General features: G+C 41.2%; 1 protein-coding gene across 7 annotated transcripts in view; it reads left to right on the top strand.

The window, feature by feature from the left end:
- LOC106510102 overlaps positions 960–23,360 on the top strand; it is a 96,069-nt gene continuing 73,668 nt past the window's right edge. Inside the window, exon 1 of one of the 7 annotated variants that reach the window (XR_002343354.1) lies at positions 960–2,505. The gene's annotated coding sequence lies outside the window, so the exon portion shown is untranslated. Of the gene's footprint in view, positions 2,506–4,685; positions 6,319–23,360 lie in introns of those variants that run through there. The other 6 variants (XM_021089444.1, XR_002343353.1, XR_002343355.1 and 3 more) reach the window with 6 other exon arrangements.

Below are 23,360 nucleotides of genomic sequence, written 5' to 3'. Positions count from 1 at the left end.
TTTAAATATTTATTTTACCACAATTTTAAAAGTTCATTGCTTTGGTCTTTCACATTTAAATGGTATTACATTTTATAGTTTACCAAATATTGACATAATATTTAATTCTCACAGTCCCATGAAGATGGCAGAATATTTACCATTTCCTCCATCCCCCTTGCTCCACAATAAACATTCAGTTTATTGATAATAAACTGGGTGCTTAGAGTGATTTTGTAGAAAGTTGCAGAGTTAATTCTCATACCAAGTGTCTTCAAGTGATGGTCTCTTAGGTATTCAAACCCTGAGGATTCTTCCAGGGTCAGCTGACCTTCTCAACCTCAGTTGTTGCCCTAGGCTTTTAGGCTCTGGTTATGACTGACCTCCGTACGGCCCCTAACTTTAAAGATCTGACCATCTGAATGGAGAATTGTTAAAAGAGGGTAATTTCAGTCAAAACATGCCTGGAAAGAGATTTAACTTAAACCTCCAGAAGATGCCCAAAAAGATGATGTACCCAAAATCCCCAAATAGAATGGATCTGAGGTTCCCCAAAGCTGCAGCAAAGATTGGGTGAACCTGGAATGTTTAAGACATACTGGGAATTGTTGATCAAGGTCTAATTCTTTTAGGTTCACTGAGAGCCCATGTCACCTCATTTGATCCTCACTACAGTGGAGGGAGATGCAGGAATAGGGATGTTTTCTCCTTTTTATAGTTGAGAGAAGGTTAAGTGCTTGCCCAAGGTCATTGAGTCAGAGAGGACTAGGAGCAAAATAGAACTCAGGTGTCCTGACTTCTAGGTTGAGCCCCTTTCCATTATGCTGCAGCTGCCTGCTTCCAAGAGACCCACATGCAATGCCTGAAAAATGCCATGCAGAAGACTGCTGTTACTATTCTAGGTTTAAGTTGGGGGAGGGATGCAGTGAGTACAGCTAGAGGTGGAGTGGGGGATGCCATCCTGCCATCATGGATAGGGAATCTTTTTTATGGCTTATGCCACTCCAACTGGCATAAACAAGGCATAGCTGAAGATTAAATGTCCCGAACATTATTAGCCCATTAGATTTCTTAATACCTTCTCCCAGGACTCTGTTCTCTTTACGCTCTCAATCAAATTTCTGTTTATCAAATTTCTAAAATGTTCATGAGAAGAGGTCCTCTTCCTTGTCACTCTTCAGGGAGCAAACACTCTCTTGTATGCTTTGGAAAGGAAAACAATTCCTTTTAGTTCAGAACTCAAGTTTCCAAGAAAAAGTCTTCTTTATCCCTAACTTGGGTGACTGATTTGTCCCAGACTATCTGGGACTTTCCCAGCTGAAAGTCCTGTGTCTGCCCTTTAACCCAGGACAAACTGGGGTAGTTGGTCATCCTACCATGGCCCTGATTTTCTGCATCAGTTCCCCCCACTCCCCAGCTGGAATCCATACCTCTTCCATTCTAATATTTAGGACTAATTTTTGCAAAGTTGATCCTGTGAGCACAGTTGTTAATAGCCAATAGGAGTCCCATGTGATAATTGGGGACAGAGGGAGAGGGGGCTTTCATGGATTGCCCAGCTCAGGCAAGATGATGTTGATGGGAAGGAGTTCCCTCTTCCTGCTTCTGAGGGTGATAAATCACACCCTGCAAAATGCTTTGTTCTCACGAGAAAGATATTCTATGGCTCTGTCTACCTCTAACCACAGCAGATGGATTGGTGAACTGGGCTTGATGGCCTTTCACTCTATGGGACAAGGAGAGTCCCTGTGAAGGTAGAGGACAGACTTTTTTAGGTCCTGGGCTTCCTGGTGGGAGACTTGAGGGACTCCTAGGAGTAGAAGAGAGTAGCTGTGGCTTGTTGGAGATGAGATGAGGAGATGTTGGTGCTACTGGCTCTTGCCAGCAGGAAATTAGGACTATCCATGGCCCCAGGGAAAATTTTTTTTAATGTTTTCAGAATAGAACATTCTAATCAAGCCAAGCAGGGAGCAATTACCTACATTGTCAATCAGTCTAGGTAGTAATTGGGAAGATTCAGCACGAATCAGTTTGTCCTTCATTTCTCTTGGCAAAGTAGGTCTGATGACTTTGGCTGGCTTTAGCCGGCTCACTGTGGCTGGCAGGTTGTCCCAGCAGATTAGATGAAGCGTTGGCGCTAGCAGAGAGGTTAAAGCACTTGCTCAGGTGCCCCCTTCCCACGTGTTCTTAATTTCTTAGGACGGAGTTCTCTGTGCAGGCTTAGATCTGGCCGCCTTTCCGACTTGTCACAGGGTATTTGTTGCTGCTGGATTTGTTTTAGGGCGTGACTATTTGACAGCTGGGGTCGGGGGAAGGGTGTGGGGAGGACCTCTAGTAGCATTTCGCTTGCCTTGCTGCCTGGAGCCTCCTTAAAGGAGAAGATGAATTCACTGCATGTGTGCGCGGGCCTTATGTAAGCTGCAGGCGGCAGCGCAGAGTGGAGAACGTGAAGACAGGCGGGGGCAGGGAGATTTGGCGAGGCAGGCCCCGCAGTGCAGAAACCAGCTCTGAAAGCTGCGCGTGGAGGTGCGGTAGGACGGTACTGCTGCAATGCGGAGACAGCTTCAGGGGCGGAGGAGTGTTTACGAGCTTCTAGTGGTGGTGCTGGGATGCAAAGCCCTAATTTGGCAATGCTCAGGGCGGGTGGGCTGGAGAAGGTGGGAAAGCTGCCTTATTGGGGCTTGTTTGTGACAATAGGTAGGGGCGGGCAGTGAGGGAGAAAGAAGGAGGGGGAAAGGCCAGAGGCCTAGGAGCAGCTTTGTAGGAGGAGGAGTTAAAGCCACAAGATTCTTTCTTCCCAGTGATCTCAGCCTGATTCCTCCCCATCTTTGACTCTCTTAAACTGTGGCGCACAGCCGCCCACCTAGCTCCTCCTTACTAGCAGAAGCTTTGCTGGAGTCATCATGTTTGGGATTACCCAATAGCATCTCGGGGGAGTAGGCACCTCCATGTTTCATCAGTCAGGTGTTTGCAGTCCCAGAAAATTTGAGTTTAGTCTGTACAAGGTACCAGGCAAGGCTTTTCAGGGCATTTTCCTGTGCTCTGGGTCTTAAAGGATGATGATAAGAAACAGAGGAGGGCTAAATAAATAAAGCATACAGTTGAACATGGTACCTGAAATCTGTGAGGGAGGTACAAGGTGCTACATGTTTTTGTCTGTTTGTTTGTTTTCTATAGGTTCAAATACCTAACACCTCTTTCCCACTAGCTGATTTTCTGCTTTGGACCACCAAGGTGTGGTTGTTTTGTATATTTCTGCAAAAACTCATCAACTTGTCAATAGGGCAGATCTATAGGTACATTTCAGCTTCTATTCAACTTCAGTATTCACTCTATTTTTGCCCTCCTGGAGAAAGCTGGCCTTTAAAATCAGACCTGGGCAAAGATCTTGGCACTGTCATTTACTTGCTTTGTGTTTTTAGGCAAGTACCTTCACTGTCAGTTTACTTATCTGTTAAGTGGGGCTTAAGTAAAAAGTGGTTAAGAGCACAGGTTCTGAAGTTAAACTGCCTAGGCTTGAATACACAGTCCACTACTTAGTAACTGTGGTCTTAGGTAAGTTGCTGAACCTCCCAGTGCCTCAGTTTCTTCATCTGGAATATGGGGACAATAATAGCATCTACCTCACAGGGTTGCTATGGTGATTAAATATGTTAATATATGAATATAGCTTAAAATAGTGGCTAATAAAGACTAAGTGTTTTATATAATAATGGTGATAACAATAATTTCATCACAAGGTTGTTGTGAGGTATAAATTAGAAACCTTACATAAAAGTACCTGGAAAATAAATATGAGTACACATAATTGTCTCTTATGACAAGTTAGGAAACAACAGAAACGCCTTTCTGTACTAACACTCTGAACAACATAATTAAGTCGGATATGTGTAGATAATTTCTTATTCTTTGCTACTTTCCTTTTAAGAAGATGGATACCAAAGTTGATATAGGGAGTGACTATTAATATGATATAATAGCTCTTAACAGTAAATACAAAAGACATGCTAAAGTACAATTTTCAAAAAGGTAAAAATCATGACTCATATACAAATATATAATGAATAAATTTCAAACATTTATTTAACCCATTAATTAATTAGAGGATGAGTAAGATGCTAAAATCTGTTTGAAGGAAAATTTGAAGAACACACGCACAAACACACAGGATCAGGAATGCTGAGATGAATTCTGTAATAGATACAAAACTGGTTAAGCTTATAATGCCATAAAATATAATACTTGGGATGAACTTTTTGGAAATTAATCAAATCTCTACCAACAAAATTCATTTGCATTTCTATAGACCAGATAATTTTCTTTACTCTCAGTTTTTTACAGGTTGGCTTCAATTTCTGTAGAGCTGTAAAATTGCCTAGTTTATGAAAACAGCTGAAGATGTACACCCTATAGAGCCTGCTACCTGATGTTCAGATTGTCACTGAAAAAATGCACCTAGTAAAGTCCCTAGTAATTACAGATAAATCAAAAGAGAAAATATCTTTTTTTTAAATTTAAATTTTTTTTTTTTTTTTTGCTTTTTGGGGCTGCCCCTGCGTCATATAGAAATACCCAGGCTAGGAGTTGAATTGGAGCTTGCAGCTGCTGGCCCACATCACAACCACAGCCATGCAGTACTTGAGCTCCATCTGCAACCTATGCTGCAGCCTAGGGCAAGGCCAGTTCCTTAATCTGCTGAACAAAGCCAAGGATTGAACCCACATCCTCATGGATACCAGTTGGACTTGCTACCACTGAGCCACAATGGGAACTTCTGAGAAAATAAAGAGGGGATATTTATTTGTGAGAAGGATTTACACTTGTTAATGGACCATATACATTGGATCTATATTTGTAACATTACTTTATCAAACACCTTGGGTTCCTAGGACCATCCTTCTTCAGATGTGAGAGTTTAGAGGCGAGAACTCTTACCAGGATCACTAACTGCAGAGGGGACTTTTTGCCAACAGACTTCTCAAAAAGATTCTATGGCTTGAAAACTCCCGTTTCAGAGGCAACGCAGTCTTGAGCGAGAAGTTATGCAACAGGTCTCCAAGAGAGTGGGATAGAAAACCTGAAGTTGGGGTGGGGGAGGAGAATGGGAGGCTGTAGGCCCCTGTGGTTTGATCAAGGCTAAACCACTGGGACGAAAAGTAGGATAGTCCTTTTCTCTGACTTCTTGGCTCCTCTAGCACTGTCTTAAATTCATGAACCCTACTTGTATTAACACATTCAGTCTCCATGAAGTAGGAGAGTTTTTTCCAGCTAATCATGGGCTACTAAATTTGCTGAGAATTAGCACAATTAAGACTCCTTGGAGGGAGTTCCCATTGTGGCTCAGTAGTAACGAACCTGACCAGTATCCATGAGGATGAAGGGTCAATTCCTGGCCTTGCTCAGTGGGTTAATTATCCAGTGTTGCTGTGAGCTGTGGTGTAGGTAGCAGATGAGTCTTGGATCAGGAGTTACTATGGCTGTGGCATAGGTCAGCAGCTGCAGTTCTGATTCAACCCCTAGCCTGGGAACTTCCATATGCCTCAGGGGTGGCCCTAAAAAACAAAACAAAACAAAAAGACTCCTTGGAAAGTTTTCCCAAAGAACTCAATGCTGAGTTTGCTCTTACTTCCAAGGGAGTCAGCCATGTCTCTCAAAGCATGGTCTGGGATCCCCCTAAATTATAATCACTTGTGTTGTCCCCAAACTGCTGGGCATGGAGTCATGTAGACAATCAGTAGGCCAGACTCAGTCTCATATCCCTTTTTTAGAGGTGAGATTAGCCAGTTCCTCAGAATCAGCACTGGGAAGAGAAAAGTGAGAAAGAAATGGCATAGAGTAAGTGGCTCTTGGTTTGTGACACTTGGTGATATGGTCCACCTGTCCCAGCGGCTCTCAGGGAGAAGTGAAAGAAAACACAGTGGAGTCAATTGTATATGACCTACTCATCCATAGTCAAGGAAATGGTTTCTCTTCCTCTTTCTTTTCCTCAGGCCACAAGTCTAAGTCTAATTAATGGAAAGTGATTGGAGAGGTTGTTCAGAATGTATTTTCAGTTGCTACTACCCAAAGATGGCAATCAACAGACAGATAGGTTATCTCTGTCTTACTATAGGAGAGGCATATGGATTCATGTTAATGAAGGAGAAATGGCAAATGGATGTTTATTGTGGCTTCTCCATCTACAGGTGGCCAATTGGGGTGGAGGTAGGGTGGGGAGTAGAGAGCCAAGAGACACATTTTGTGTCCTGAACGGATGCCACCCTGTATTGACTGTCTACTTTCTGCCCGGAGCCTCTAAGTGCCGCACTAATGTTCTCTTCTCACACTACTGGAAGAGAGGTGAGGACCAAAGGATCTTGTTTCATTCTCTCCTCACCCCAACCTAAACAAAGATGAACAGCTAAGTGGCTTTCCCTGAAGTATGCCAGACCATGGGGATTTTTCACCAGAAAGGGCACATCGGGGCATTGCAATTTGGCAGCATTAGAGATTCACTCTCCTTCTGACCTTCAATCTAAATAATTAGAGGCTTCTTATCTAACTAAACAAAGAAGATCTGGGGCAGCCTTCGACATAATTAGAAATAACCCACCAGGAGATGAGAACTCAGCCTGAGGATAGCACCTGACTGTAACCTAAATGGAAGAAAACAAATCAGATGGAGGCATACAGAAGCCTCCTCAATCTGCACTTGTTGTTGTTATTGTTAAAAAAAAAAAAACAACTGAAAAATGACTCTGTGAATGCCTCTTACAAATGAACGAACCTAGGATAAAATTTCCAGTGCACCTCCTTCCCTGACAGGAATAATAAATTAATCCTGGGCTGCAGCAGCTGCTGGGGCATCACTCAGAGCTGTTTCCATCCAGTCCTGGGAGATCCCCCGCCCCCAGCCCCTCCCATGCCAGCTTTGCTAAATTTAGCTCTCCCAGCATGTGGGTAGTCTATATTTAATACCTAAAAGTCAGAGTTCAGTGTACAGTTCATCAAGTTATCAGTCATCCCTCCATCCAAGCGAGGTGTGGGGAAAAAAAATCCTTCCAAAAGAAGCCCTTGCTCTCTACCAGGCGTGGAAGCCATTCTAAGAATGGGGAAATCACTGAGCCAAAGGGGTTTTCTCCTCACCGGGATGGTGTGAGGATCTCCTGAGAGTACCAGGCATGGATCCAGCGAGTGGAACTTGGCTCTAGAGAGCAGAAGGGCAAGGGGAAAAGGGAAGGAAGCAGAGAATGGCTAGCAGGCCCTGTGCACTCATTCTGTCCCTGTTGAAATTGCAGGCAACTAGGGATGGATGTCACTTCCTGAGGGGAACTGGCCTTGAGACCCCTCAAAGTGATTTAGGAGTCCCTCCTCTGCACACAGAATTTCCTCTGCAAACTCTACAACAGCTACCCCTCAAATATTGATGTGCAAATAAATCATCTGGGGTGTTGTTAAAATGCAGGTTCCCATTTGGTATATCTGGGGTCGGAGATCTTGCATTTTTATTGAGCTTGCAGGGCAGAATACTGGTAGGGCAAAGGAGGGGTTGCTCTTTGGCAAAGGTGATACCAGGGCCTGACCCGCTGGTAGTAAATCTAAATATTGCCTTAGGATCTGCGCTTGTACCTTTATTATAGGAGAGGTATTGGGAAGAGAAGAAAGTAGCAAGTCTTCATTTACCCACCACTACCACACCACAGTTACCACTGTGATTGCAGTCTAGTGAAATTGCTCTAAAGTGATGGAGAGCTTCTAGTACATGGAAAACAGGGTCTGTGTCTATGGGTTTCAGTTCAGGCTCTGAGCTGCTCCTACTCTCCCATCTGGAGACCTCTCTTTCATCAAAACAAGCAATGCTGCAGGCATGCCTCAATGGGGGACATCAAAACACAGCTGGGAGCTGGTGTGGAGGGGCATGAGTTTTGTTGCTCCTGAGGGGCTCCCCAAGAGATAGATGGTTAACTGCTCTCATAGTATAATCCAACTGGGAGTTGGGGGGAAGTTTCAAGATATTAGTAAATCAAAGAGTGCCAAAAGACAAAATACAGCAGACAGTTAGGGGGATGGTTTAATTCCTGCAATGGGAAGAACATTCATTAATAAGTAATGTCTAAAAGAAAATGATGGAAGGGGACTTGGCATTATAGGGGAAGAAAAGTGAGAGTCTCAAGGAAGGGTCTTATTTCATAATATTCAGAATATTAGAAGAGATTGTGGTCCAATTGATTTTAGAATCCAAAAGGGTCATGGATTTCTGAGAACAAAAGAATGGAAGAATTCATTAATCTTGAAGTTTTATGGGAGCATGGGACTCAAGTCAGTTTAAACCCTATCAGAGTCTAAGGTGGTGCCTGTTAAATGTGGAGGGAGGATTGCTGCAGGATAGGGTCAGGCCATGACTGCATCAGAGCTCAGATAAACAAGAGATCCCTGGACTAATGTTGCCTAGAAGCAGTGATACTGTTGAGCTGGCCCCAACCTCCTCTCAAGAGCTAATTGTTAAATACACAATATTATGAACTGGTTGTTAAGTCATTGGCAGTTTGAAATTGACCAGGGTAGGAGTATTTATACCACGAAAATTGGCATCCTCTGCCCACTCATCTAGAGAGCTGGCTGTTACACATTTGTCAGCATCCCACCTCCCAGAAGAGCCTGTGAAAGAGGTAGAATGTGAAATAGACCTTAGAACGTGGGAAAAGAAGCATCTTATATTTCTCCTTTGCAAGTCATTGCCAAAAAACAGAGTTAAGACTTCAATCCTGGAGTTCCTATGGCAGCTCAGCAGTGATGAACCTGACCAGTATCCATGAGGACGTTGAGTTCTATCCCTGGTCTTGCTCAGAGGGTTAAGGATCTGATGTTGCTGTGAACTTTGGTGTAGTTTGCAGCCGCAGCTAGGATCTACATTTCTGTGGCTATGATTTAGGCTGGCAGCTGCAGCTCCAATTCGACCCCTAGCCTGGGAAACTCCATATGCCTCAGGTGCAGACCTAAAAAAAAAAAAAAAGGAAAAGGACTTACATTCCTAAACTAAGTATCCAGAGTTGAAATAGAAATAAATTAAGCATTGTTGTAAGTCAAGGTCTGAACAAAAATTTCTATTTTCATTTTAAAGAGGGACAGAAGAATTGTCCCAGGAAATTTGTGGCATAGATACAGTACTTGTGTGCCATTTTATTATCCAGAGAATTCTGTTAAAATATATTTTTGAACATCTACTATCTTGTGATTATATTATGTGATCTCTTGTGCTTTCTTAATTGTCAACTGAGGAGTTCCCTTGTGGTTTGGCAGGTTAAGGATCTGGCATTGTCTCTGCTATGGCTTTGGCTACTGCTGTGGCATGGGTTTGATCCCCTGCCTTAGAACTTCTGTGTGCTGTGAGTGTGACCGAAAAAAGAATTTAACTCACTGGTATCTATTGTTGAACTTTTGGGTTTTGCAAACCACCATTTTGGAAACTTTGATATTCTTCATTATAATAGAAATGTGACATCAATTTAGATATGTGCTCTATATGATGTTTGTCTTTCTCTTTCTGACTTATTTCACTCAGTATGAAAGAGCCGTGTAGCACTGGGAACTATGTCTAGTCACTTATGATGGAGAAAGATAATGTAAGAAAAAAGAACGTGTACATGTATGTAACTGGGTCACCATGCTGTACAGTAGAAAATTGACAGAACACTGTAAACCAGCTATAATGGAAAATAAATAAAAATCTTCTATATATAAAAAAAAAAGAATATGTGCTCCAGAGCTCCAATACTGAAAACTGTTTTTTTTTTAAAGAAAATTCATCCAGAATTGAATTCTGTTTTAATGTAATATACTTATTTGCTAAGAATTTGAAATTGATTTTAAAAATATTAGCTTTCTCAATGAGTATGATCAATATTTGTGAAACTTTCAAATCACATGGGTCAGTTTATTACCTTCGATTTCTACTCCTGCCTGCAGTAAGCTTGCCTGTCTTGAACCAATCCTTTCTTTGTTTTCTGCCTCATTACCATGTGTGTTCTCCCTCCTATCAGAAGCTGTCTCTTTCAACTGAACCTCCAGGTTCTATACCCTTCTGCTTCCTCTATACTCTAAAACTTTCTATTATAGCTTACCTCTTTCTTTCTAGTAACTATCTTTAATATGAAAATATGCTTACATCTATTATATCTAATGGAATTATTCCCACTCAAGCCTTAGCCACCTGCCTCTACTCCCCTGTTTTATTTTCCTTCTGTTCACAGCCTCATTTCTTGAAATAGCAGTTTATTCTGAATGTTTCCATTTTATCACCTCTAATTAACTCTTCAACTCATAAGCTTTCTATTCTCACTACTTCCTTGAAATTCCTCGTATCATGTTTATCTCTGTATCACTAAGTCTACACGTCACTTGAGCTTAGTTTTTTTTTTTCCCCTAAAGTTGGAAGCCTTTGGAGAGTTATGAACAGAATAATGACATCACGTTACTTATACTTTATTAAGGTCACTCTGAAAGGTGTAAGTGCGAGGGCAGAAAGGCCAGTTAGAATGCTAGTAAAATAGTATTTATTAGATATAATGGTGGCTTAAATACCAATATGGTAGCAATATAAATAGTGAAAAATGGTCAGATTCTGGAAATATTTTCAAGGCAGAGTTAATCGAATTTGCAGATGAGATGGAGATCGAGTGTGAGAAAAAAGGAGTCAGGAGCAATTTCAAGGTTTTGACTTGAACAACTGGGAGAATACCAGTCAGTTCTACTCTTTCAAATTGAGCTATCACCCAGGAAAAAAACAAACAGATTCCGACTATCCTGCAGTCCCACAGAAAACAGGAAGGACTTTGGATTTTACTGAGTGACATGAGAAGCATGGAGGTTTTTGAGCAGAGGAGTGACATACACAACCTGACATGTTTTAGAAGGTCACTCTGCTAATTAGAGAATAGATTGTAAGTGAACAAGGATAAATGTAATAAATTCATTAATAAACAAAAAATTTGAAAAAAAAAAAAGGATGGTAGAGAGAAGATTCATCAAACAGTTTTGCAATAGTGCAGGAAAGAGATAATTTTGGATGGAACCAAGGTGGTAACAGTGGGAGTAGTGAGATGTGGTTAGATTCTGGCTACAAATTGAGAGAAGAATTGACTGTTTGTTGATATGAGGGATGAAAGGAGGAGCCAAGGATTGCTTTAAGATTTTGGCCTGAGCAACTGCCAAATGGAGTTACCACCATTTATTGAAGTGGGAAAGACTACAGGAGAAGTAGGCTTGGGAATGGGATGAAAAATTAAGTTGAAAATTAAGTTTATTTTTTTGGAATGATAAAGTTGAAAAGCCTATTAAATATTAAGTGGCAGTTGTAGTCATAAAGATGGTGTTCAAAGGAGAGATTAGGTTAGAGTTATGAAATAGAGAATCATCAGTACAGACATGGTATTTAATTATGTGCGACTGGAGGAGATCACCAGTGGAATGAGTATAGATGCTGAAGGTTTCTGAAGGCTAAGCTCTGGCCTGGTGTACATTTGGATGCTGAAGATATAGGTAGGAAACAATGCAGGAGATTGAGGTGGAGCAGTGAATGAAGAACATAAAGAACCAAAAACGATATTCAAGAAAAAAATATTTCAGGAAGGAAACCATGATCCTTAGGGTCAAATGCTGCTGTTAGTCTAGTGGATAAATTAAGAGAATTAACCCCAGGATTAGCTGTGTGTGTGTGTGTGTGTGTAAGGAATTGAAGTTCTTAGCAAGCAGTTTTTAAGGCATGCTGGGAAGGAAAGACTGATTGGTGTGAGTTCAAGAGAGAACAAGAAGACTGGAAGGGAAGACACTGCATAGAGATGACTCCTGTTGACTGTCGCTATGAAAGGGAGCAGAGAACCAGGGAGTAGCTGAAGGCAGAAATGAGGTTGAGAGACGGGCTCAAAGTGAGGTAGGCAACAGTGTGTTTGTATGAAGATAAGAAAATTTATTATGTGAGAAAGCGATGAAACATTGAAGGAGGCAAAATCCTTGAGAAGGTGCCAGAGGATGGGCCTGAGAACACAATATAAGTGTTAATCTCAGCCAGGACCATGGATAGTTCATACATGGCAACAGGAGGTAAGACACTTCCTAGTAAGAACTTCCAGTAGATTGGTGGGCGGGAGCAAGTGGGAGTTCTTTTCTGATAATTTCTAACTTCTGTAGGAAATAAGAAGCCATGTCATCAGTTGAGAAGGAGAAGGATTGTTGGAGATTAAAAGTGGGAGGAGAAGCTGTGGAATTCTTGTCTAGGAGAGAGGAAGACTGAATGAACTAAGGATAATAGGATGCAACGGCATTACAAAGAGCCTCATGTAGGTTAGTGACCACCTATTTAAAGCGACACCAGTGAGCAGGGTTGTGGGTTTTCTCCAGCCAGGCTGAAGTTTCAGAGAGAAGAGCGTGCATCCTCAGCTCTCTTCCTTTCCTTTTTTTTTTTTTTTTTTTTTCCTTGCAGTGCATAAAGCTTTTGAAGCTCTTGGCTATTTACTCCAAACTCTGAGGTGAATTCCAGATGGGAGCTGGGGGTTAAAGAGAGGCAGAGCTTTCTCTGGAATGTATGTTCTTCCTGCCAGTCAGCATTCATCTGGCAGGCCAGCCTTTGACTGCACTGGTATTTTAAGCATCCAAATGTGTTCTAAGCCAGCCTGGCAGCCATTCTATGCAATCCACGTCACTGACCTTTACACCAGAGGGGACTTAGGAACCTTGGGAATCCTCAGTCAGCAGAGCCTTGTCTGAATTGCAATGGAATCCATTTGCTCAGGAACGCTAATAAACTAGATTCAGAGGTAGACAGAGTTGGAATTTTCATTAAAAGGAATAGGGGTGTCAGGGAAGGAGGTAGCTGGAAAAGAGTAAAGTTTGGATATAATTTAAATAAAATAGATTTCAAAGAAAATGTTCTTCCTCTGACCTCCAGCTCCCTAAAATCTGCACAAAGTAAATGAGACATAAGCTTTGTCCTTAATCTAGATTTGTAGATATATATTGACGCCCTCATCTCTGTAAGCTGGTCACTTCACTAATCTCCATAAAGTACTCAGAACAATACCTGGTAGATAATAAAAGCTCAATATGTATTAGAAAACATAATAATAATAAGGACACACAATACTATTATTTTATCATTATGTCTTGACTAAGGCTAAGGTGCTTCTTGCTTCTGTGTCTTTTTCTGGATCATGAAGAACACTTTATTTAACTAAGCAGCAAAAAACTAATAGATAGATTAATGTGGCTCTTATAAAAGGGTGACATCCCCATCTCAGAAATACAACACAAATGTGATGTGAAGATAAAATTGAGTAGTGGGAAATCACAAGGTTTTGAGAGAGAGATGCCTTAGCTGCCTGCACTTAGCCAAGCAACTCAGCCTCCAAGAACCTTACTTTTCTGATGTATGAAATGGAGATAGTAACAACTCATTCTTGATATTGTGTTCAGAGTTTAATAATCAATAAATGTAAATGTATTGTGAACAGTGTTGTGTATATAGCATGTATCCAACAATGGTACCTGTGATTATTAGTTTTTTGGTGGATCCTTCAGTGGGAAAATCCTTCCTTTTCTCCATGTACAGGAATCTCTTTTTTAACCTTTTCAGGACCAACTTGATGCCAGCCTCCACAAAAATCCTAGTACAGATTCTCTTAGTCAGATTTAATCTTTTTTCCCTCTGGGCTCTTATCACCTTTTGCATCTTTGCCCCTTCCCTGCCCCAATTAATCTCAGAAGTATTTTTCTTTGCAGTCTGTCTCTAACCTAGATTTAAATTTTTTACTTATCTCTGAATTTTCTCATCATTTAGTAGAAAGGCTCAGATGTAGGAGGCATGTAACAAATGTTTGTAGAATTCATTGAGAATTCTCGCTAATCTTCAAACCTGAGAAACTTATATACTTTTAGAAGGGGCTCCTTTCTCTTCCTAAATTTCCCCATCAGAATTTTGGAAACAATATAGAGTCGTGAGTAAATGTATGGTGTCTGAAGTCAGTAGACCTCTCCTGGAATCTCATTTCAGCAATCACATCCTGTATTTCCTGGTATATCATAAGTAGCTAATATTATGTTCTCTATTATTATTATTGTCATTGAAGACATTGTCATCATTATCAACACAGAGACAATGTCTATCCTGCTTATAATCTAAATAGGGAAGGAAAGCACATATGAAATGTGACCAGAGCATAGTACAAGACTGATATTTACTAGCCTTCACTTGACCTTGGAGCACAAAAATAGTGTAGCTGGCTCCACTCACGAAAAGTTCACTCTGGAGTTCCCCTTTGGTTCATCAGGTTAAGGATCTGGCATTATCACTGCTTTGGCTCTGGTTACTGTTGTGGCTCAGGTTCTATCCCTGGCCCTGGAACTTCTGCACACTGAAGGAAAAAAGCAAAAGGATCACGCTCCAGGCATGATAGAAAGGAAACAAACTGTTTCTAGGTAGTTTACACTGCTTCCTGCGCCAGCTGATCAAAGTAACTAGAGCAGATAAGTGCCCAGTAAAGGCAGGAAAAAAAAAAAAAGAATCCTATTTCTGTGCTAGGGATAAGATAGCATGTTATAAAAGTGTATGTATAGAACTCTGAAGACAGGCATTAGCTGTCAGATCTCCAGTGACTGAGAGTCTCAGAACTGTTGTAGAAAAGTGACTGTGAAAAGGAAGGTCGGCCAAAGGAGGACCTTTCAGTCCTGTAAGCTGCCAATGGGCTCTTTGCCATAATTGAAGTTCATCCTGTTAACATCCAAGAAGAGAGGAACTGAATCTGTAACACATGTGGGCATAGGATGTAATAGAAAGAAAAAGAGATTCTGTCCAGGATTGAATACTTACCAGCTCAGTGGCTTTTATAAATGACTTAATCTCAGTGAATTTCAGTTTCCTGAGGACTGTTGGGAGGATTCAAGATTGTGTAACATTCCCATGCTTACTAACTGGCAACTTCACCATTGAGGACTCTATCATTGAAAAGCAACTAAAAATTTTCAAATTAGAGAATAATAATCGAAACTAACCATACACAAAAACAATTTCAGTTAAAATGCTCTGACTTGAGTTTTGAGTATGGGCCTCCAATGACTCTTCTTGTCCTGGATCAAAACCTCAGGAGACAGTAAGTTGGCTTCTTTCTTTTTTAAAAAATTAAAAAAAATTTTATTAAAGTATAGTTGATTTGCAATGTTCCTTCAATTTTTCTTGTACAGCAAAGTGACCCAGTCATCATGTGTATGTACACTCTTTTTTTTTTTTTTTTTTTGTTTAATACTGTCTTTCTATTCTGGGTCCAATTCTATACCCTAAATCTCAGCTTAGAAAATTCTTGAAATTATTCTTAGGGGCACTGAGCAAGGGGGTGGGAAGACATCAATGCCCACTGTTCCTACTATAAAGGGATTGCTCAAGGGCACATGCCCCACTGATGATGGGTTAGTGATGTCACCTTCCTACACAAAGGACATTATTAATATCACAGTGACTCACACTGTGTGGCTTTCCAGGCACTTGCTGGAGGGGAAGGGTGGGGAGAGATCTATGTAAATTAGAAGGGAGGAGAGGGACTGAGACTTAGGTGAAATATTTTAAATGGGGAAGTAGCACTCTCTTTAGCTTTGAGAGAAAAGAAACTTGGAAGTCACATGAAAGGCAAGAGAGAGGGACATTGAAGAGGGAGTTAGAAAAGGCAAAGGGGAGAAATTATTAAAGAAGGTAGAAAGCAGAAAGAGAGGAAAAAGTAGCCGGATAAGAAGGTAGAAAAGGAGTGTTATTTTTTACCTAGAATTGAAAGGATCAAGCTATGGAGATGGATGATAAAAGAAGATTAAAGTTGTAAAATATATACAGAGGTCAAAGTGTTCCTAGGAAGAGGTTTTTAGGAACATTTAAGTCCGTGGTTTATGAGAATTTGATGATATCCATGGACAGAAACAAAGCATATAAATTGCAAATGTTGTATACAGTTTCATAGAGTGCATAGATTCCCTAAAGCCAACCTGTGGGTTCTCCTTCTAGGAGATTCTGCCTTGTATGTTCAGTGTTGATTATGACTTGAAAACCTTCTCTTTGGAAGCTCCAAATTTCCTTTCCAGCCTGCACGGTGCTAAAATGCCTTAATAGCTTTTCAGGTCAATCTCTTTGAAATGGAATGTCTTTGAGAGACATCAGAACATCAAATTCCTAATACTTTATGTGAAATAATTTATCAAATTACTTTCCCTCTTAATTAGAGAAACTATAATTGTCATAAAGAGGAGCAAAAAAAAAAAAAAAAAAAAAAACCCTCAGAAGATAAATAGTTTAAAGCATATTTGCAGAAAACCTCACTGGGAAATGGCAAGGAGGACAAGCGTAGAGTGGAACAGAGGGCAGGGACAATGAGTTCTTCAGGTTCAGTCCATAGGCACCAGGACATGTACTCTTTCACCTGTGGCCATTTGATCCTTGATCAAGATCAGTGATGTCAAAGGAAGAGGGTAAAGGCTACAACAACATCATGTCCAGAAGGACCTAGAGCAGGTCCCTTGTGCTGCAAATCTTCCCTCTTCTCCTGCCCTTTAGAAATGTGCCTGTGCAAGCTGAGTCACTCCTGCCCTGACTCTTAGTGCTTAAGATTCCTTGACTTTCTCAAGGTCGTTTGGAGGATTTAAATGCTGCATGTTTCTCTTACTCCTTTTCATACATTCTTCTTTCTTTTATTCTGTGGATTCATAAACATAATGCATCTGTCTGACTCAGACGCTGGTATTAGAAATTGTTACATCAACGGCTACTCTTCTCATCAAAAGGAGGACAGCAGGGGGCTTCTCTATGGTACTTACTCTCATGAGCTGTCTATGAGGGGTTCTCAAAGTTTAGTAGGTATGAGGGTCACCCAGGGAGGTGTTTGAATTATGGATCCCAGGTATCAACTGTCACATATTATGAATTAGAGTTTTCAGAAGATATGCATTTAGATATAGTGATTGATAGTAATAGAGAATCTGATCTTTCATAGAAATGTCAATTTAGTGTCAAGGGAGTGTCATGGGATGGACTGGGAGTTTGGGGTTGGTAGACGCAAACTATTACATTTAGAATGGATAAGCAATGAGATCCTGCTGTATAGAACAGGGAACTATATCCAATCTTTTGGAATAGGACATGATGGAAGATAGTATGAGAATAAGTATGTATATTTATGTATGACTGGGTCACTTTCCTTTACAGTAGAAATTGGCACAACATTGTAAATCAATGATAATAATAAAATTATAATTAAAAAGGATTTATCTAAATGCTTTTGAAAAACTTAACTCTTTGACACTCAAACCAGAAGTCATCGCCTCCTGAATTATACCCAGGGAAGAGAGATTGAATATTCCAGACAGCTTCTTCACAGATTTCCAGAGGAAATCAAGCAATTTTAGCCAAGTTTCCAAGGCAACCTCCAAGGTGTATAAGATCACAGACCCTTGAGCAAGGATACTGGTGGGCAGATTATATAGACCTTTTCTTCTAGAATAGACTAAATCAAGAACCCGTTGATTGAAAATAATTTTTTTTCTATGAAGTTTTCCATGACTTCTCATCACATAAAATGTTATTAATATGAACCTCCGAGAAGCAATTAAACCAAATTAAAAAGTTAACACTGGAATCCCTCACATTAGAAAAGATTTGCTGAACATCTGCTAACAGGAAGTTTTGAGATCCACTTCTCTTTTAATTCTCTACCTATTAAGTGCATTTGCAAAGAAGCAAGATGCTTACTGCTTGAAATGTCAGCAGCACCTGCTATACCTCAATTTTCTCAATTAAAAAATGTAGACTCTGACCCTTTGTGGGAAGAACCATCTGGTTCAATGATGTTTTTGTTAGTTTTCAGGTTATCCTATGAAACAATGCATGGAACGTGGGGGATTCTTAGGCTTCTTTAGATTTTAAACTTTCAAGTAAAAATAAGGGGTTCAAACAGGAATCAAATTATTCCTGTTGTCCTAATTTTTTGTCCTAGGCGGTTTGTCTAATTCACGCTTGATGAAATTGTCTATCAATTGAGCATCTGATAAGGGAAGGTCTTCTCTTAGACTGGATAATTAATGCTCAGGAAGGCAGAATAAATGTTTATCCGTTTAAAGTCTTGCCCTGAATAATTTATGTGTCATCTGACTGATCAAGTTTTGGTTAATGGACAAACTGTACAAGGATCCAAGTCTGCCTTTTCTTTCTTTCTTTCTTTCCTTCTTCTTTTTTTTTTTTCTTTCTTCCTTCTTTCCTCCCTCCCTCCCTCCCTCCCTCCTTTCTTTCTTTCTTTCTTTCTTTCCTTCTTTCTTTCTTTCTTTCTTTCTTTCTTTCTTTCTTTCTTTCTTTCTTTCTTTCTTTCTTTCTTTCTTTCTTTCTTTCTTTCTCTCTCTCTTTCTCTCTTTCTCTCTTTCTCTCTTTCTCTCTCTTTCTTTCCTTCTTTCTGGGCCACAGGTACAGCATATGGAAGTTTGCAGGCTACGAGTTGAATTGGAGCTACAGCTGCTGGCCTATGCCACAGCCACAGCAACACCCGACCCAAGCCATATCTGTGACCTATACCGAAGCTCATGGCAACACTGATCCTTAACTCACTGAGTGAGGCCAGGGAATCAAACCCTCCTCCTCATGGATATTAGTTGGGTTTGTTCTCACTGAGCCACGATGGAAACCTCCACATTGTTCTTTCCAAAACTCTTTTCTCACCTTTTCCAGTTTCTCTAAGGCAAATCTTATAGCTCATCTTCCCCATGAAGCCTTTTTGACATTCTCCATGCCTTAAGGTTTTGGTCCAAGTATAATCAATAAGGGTTTTAACATCTCTTATCTTATACTTGTCTGATTTTTTTCCCTAATTGTTTCCCTAATTGTTGGCTGTTTTGATGGGATAACTTTTAGATTTCCATATGGAGGTGAATGCTCTAAGTTTAGGGGAGAGGTCTGGGCTGGGCTCCAAAGAGAGGAAGTAGGTGACTAAATAGATGAAACATGATTACTCACTCCTTGAAGTGCTCTTCTTATTTGGCATCTGTGATGCTATTCTATCTTTCAACATCTCTTGGATCATCCCAGTTTACCTGGTAGACTCCTCTTCCCCCATCAGCACTTTTAATGGTATTTCACAGGGTCTTTTTTTCTGTATTTATCATACTGTCCTCACTCTGCATGTCTTAACCACCACTCTGCCCCATCACACAGTACTCTGAAAATCTATCTGTCGCTCTCTCAACTGTGAGCTCCTTAATGGCAAAGACTGGCTCTGTATGTACCTAGCAGGGCACCTGACTATGGTGAGTATTTAATGAATATTTGAGGGATGAGCGAAAGCACTTATTTATTTATTCTCTTGTCCTACCAAAACAAGTAAAATCTAATCTTGCCTCACATTGCAGGAAAGGGTCATAGTGATTAAGAACAGAAGGGTATCTTCCCATAGATATTATTATAAATGATGATAAGGTACTCAAACTAGTTCCCAAGACTTCATTTTTTCTAAGTAGGACAGTAATTATACTATTTTAACTACATTTCATGCTGTGTATAACATGATTACTATGAGAAAATGTACTGAGAATTCTAAGCCACCAATCTAGGAAATTTTTGTTATAGTATGTTTTCCTAGTTAATAGTCTCTCTACTGTTTGTCCTGTTCTTGGTATTTTATTTTGATTTAACTACATTACAATCTATTTGATTCAGGTCCTTTATTCCTAATCCACATAAAGGATCAAATGTAGAAGACAGTCAGATGAAAGACACCATGGCAAACACAAGCCTTAATGCTCAAATACCCCAAAGAAATCTGAACAGGTCCAGTGAGGAGGGAGAAATTCATGGGAAGGAGGGCAGTAGAGGAGTAGGCATTTGCTGAAAATAGGCTCTTATCTGGATCCTCTCTAAACCTAGAGAAAGAACAGAGATGGCCGAAGTGGGTGTTGGAGACAGAGATAACCAATGATGATGATAATAGTTGGGGGGAGCCAGCAGCATGTTCCTGATGGTATAGAATTGGCTCTTTGATAGTGTTTTAGAACTTTTGCAGAAAGGCACTCTCAGAAAGGTCATTTACCTTTATTTAGCTTCTTAGCTATGTTATCTGCATTTTCTTTTTAGCTGTACTCAGAAAACTGAATCAAGGTAGAAACCTGTTCTCTCTTGGGGAAATTCCACTTACTTTTGGTATGAAGCAAAGGAAAGCTCTCAGATCAACTGTTCACTTTGGGTGTCAGATGTCTGTATTTTACAGAGACAGATTCTTTTTCAGGTGCATCTTGGGCCAGCTCCTGAGTGGCCTCAGATGGATGGCAAGCATATTGAGTCTTTAGAGTATTTATATTGTGTGTGTGTGTGTGTGTGGGCACAGGGGGTGGTGAGTGGACTGCTGCCCTGCCTCCATCGTCAAACATAAGAGTGACAGGGAAAATCTGCTTCTAAATTTGAAAAATGAGTTATTAACCTTTATTCCAATGCCTGTCCACAACAATCTAAGGCAGCTTCTGTCTGGATTCTCTCTGTATAATACCATAGAAAAGGTCAAAGTATTTCTTCCTCTGCTTTCTCAGTCAGCGGAGATGGTTCTATACCAGGCTTAGAAATTACACTACTTGACAGAGGGGTCGGTTTCCTTTCTCCCAGCTCTCATCGGTGAGTTCAGACTTGTTGCCTGTCAGGTGCAAGAAGGAGGACAGTGGTCCCTTCTTGCCTCAGGCTGATGCCCAGGGGCTGTGCTGACCTGGGAAAATCAAGGCAGTTAAGATGCTGAGGGTTAAAAGGCCCATCACATGTGGACTGATTGAAGGAGAGGCTACACTGGCTGAGGATGCATTCATGCAGGCTAATACTCATATCCAAATATTTGAGGGGCCATAGTATAGAAGAGCAAGAGTAATTATTCATTGCTCTGAAGGCTGAGAAAGGGACGCTTGCCATGTTTGCGGCAGTTGCAGGGGACAGATGTTGGCACAGTATGAGAAATCATTCTATCAGGATTGCTGCCAATATTCCAGTGGGCTTCCTGAGGCAAACTCCCATCACCAGGTGTGTTTAAACAGAAATGGGACGGGCACCTACAGATTGGTTGGTGGGACTCCTGTCCTGGCAGAGGAGGGCCTCAGGGCTTCTAAGCTTCTTCTCTTTGTCTTATTTTCCCTACCTTTTTGTTCAGGTACATTGGAGATAACTGCTGTTTTCTGTTTGTGGGAGCTAGAATGGAGCCAGGAGAAGCCGGCTATATGGTTTGGGCTCTGATGCTTAAAATTACTTTGCAACCTCAGAGTGCTACAACAACAGGATGTTCTTCTGGGCCTTATTATTTTCTTTCTTACTTGTTTTTCATATGGAAGTTCCCAGGCTAGTGATTGAATCAGAGCTACAGCTGCTGGCCTACCCTGCAGCTGCAGCAATGTGGGATTTGAGCATCTTCGACCTGCACCACAGCTCATGGCAACACTGGATCCTTAACCCAATGAGTGAGGCCAGGGATAGAACCCACATTCTAATGGATCCTTGTCTGGTTTGTAAACTGCTGCGCCACATAGGGAACTCCCTGGCCCTTGCTATTTTCAGTTTTGAAAAGTATGATATCTGGAGCATTGTGTACTGTTCCCTAAGGACATTTACTTTCCAGTCATCTGAAGGTGGTAACAAGATTTTGTTAGGTCCTTGTGCCTCCTCTTTCCTGGGTGCCCCTTTCCTGTGTATCTAGCATACTGCTCTGTCAGAGAAAGCAAGCAGGAGACTCTGTTGGACAAATGTTTGGCAAGTGGGAGGCAAAGAAGCTGACCCAACCCCTCCCTGTCAGGAAAAAAACACTCAAAATGTGTTTGTAGTCTGTCTGGGTTTTAATGTGAGATCCACAGTGGAGGAAACTGAGACTGTTCTTAGCCATGTCCTGCATCTCCTGTGTTCTCCATGGGGAGTGACCTGTGAACTCCCCCCCCACCCCCCGGCCCCACCCAGGTGGCGCTCAATGTTCCTGAAGCCTGTGCCAGGGCAGTTTGTTGCAGCTACTTGCATGCTAATGACCAAGACCCACCTCTTCTCACAACTGCCTATTCTCTAGGTTCAGGTAAGTCTGTTCACCTGACCTGCTATTTATCAGTGCTTAGCAGCAAGAACCATCGTTTCTTTGAATTGCTTTGAAGCTCTGTTATAATGGGGCTGTGTGTCTACTCTCTCAATCCTCCAGTTTTGGGAAAGACGGACAGTCCCATCTCCTATTTGGGACCTTCAAATAATGAGGGTCAAAGTAGATCATTCAGCATGGCAGAGATAGTCTCTGTTCCCACGTTAGTCACTTGAATGCCTTTCAGTTGGCCAAACCCTCCCTGCCACCCCCTTTCCCAGCCCTGTGCTGTGTATACACCTAACTGAGGCCAATGCTTCAGCCAAGGAATGGACAAATTTAGCTAGTCCTGTGTCTGCCCCATCCCAACGGTGGTGTAGAGCTGCTGTTTCCCCACAGTCTGCTGCTTTGGGTTCCAACCTCATTCTGAACAGATGGAGGAAGATTTGAGCCCCTGATGTAGTCCTTAAAGCAAGAGATGGCACAGGTGTCCTCTCCAGTTACAACCACTGCCCATGCAAGTGTTTTCCCTTGTCATTTCTCTCTCTCTCTCTGTCTCTGGTACACACGCATACACATACCTGAACAACCACATCTGTGTAAAAATGTGGATAACTCTTGGAAGCCATGGAAAATTTAAAGTCTGGAATGAAATTCAATGATGTGAACACACAATATGGTGAAGATAAATCCAGGCAAGGGGACAACTGGGGTTGGATGACCAGAGTGTTCATAGTGCGATCATTTCAAGAAGCAGAATTCACTGTTCCTGTAGGTGTGCTGGATAAACCTGTTTTTACAGACACTCCAGTTATGACAAAATTTGGGTATCATATTATAATGATTAAGGGGAAAAATAAAATTGTATGAAAGATTGCAAAAAAAAACCCCCAAAACACCCTTACACATAAAGCAGGCTCTATCCTCAATCAGCATCTTCTAAACTTCCTTTCTCCCTTCCTTTCTTCTCTTGTTTCTAGCATGTAAAGACATTAACAAGGAAGAACAACAACTTTACCTAGCCTGATTTCTAAAGAACTAAGGTGTACATACCTGAATGAATTGTTGGTTTGATATATGTCTTTGACATTTAGGGATCCAGGTCCTGGAGTCATGGCATGAAAAGAAGTTTGGGCAAAATGCAGAAGGCATTTGGGAATGAGAAGATTTGTTGGTGAAGATCTGATTCCTACTCCTGGAAAGGAGGCTTGTCAGTGAGGAAAGATTTTCGAACGAGGAGTGGGAGAGCTGAGAGGTTTCGTCACAGACCAGGAAGTGCAAAGTTAAATCCAGGGCAGCTGGGCCCAGAGTTAC

Source organism: Sus scrofa, chromosome 4 (genome assembly GCF_000003025.6).
Source record: "Sus scrofa isolate TJ Tabasco breed Duroc chromosome 4, Sscrofa11.1, whole genome shotgun sequence".
Classification (NCBI taxonomy): domain Eukaryota; kingdom Metazoa; phylum Chordata; class Mammalia; order Artiodactyla; family Suidae; genus Sus; species Sus scrofa.
The sequence above is the reverse complement of the archived record's forward strand: the minus strand, read 5'-3'. Positions and strand labels throughout refer to the sequence as shown.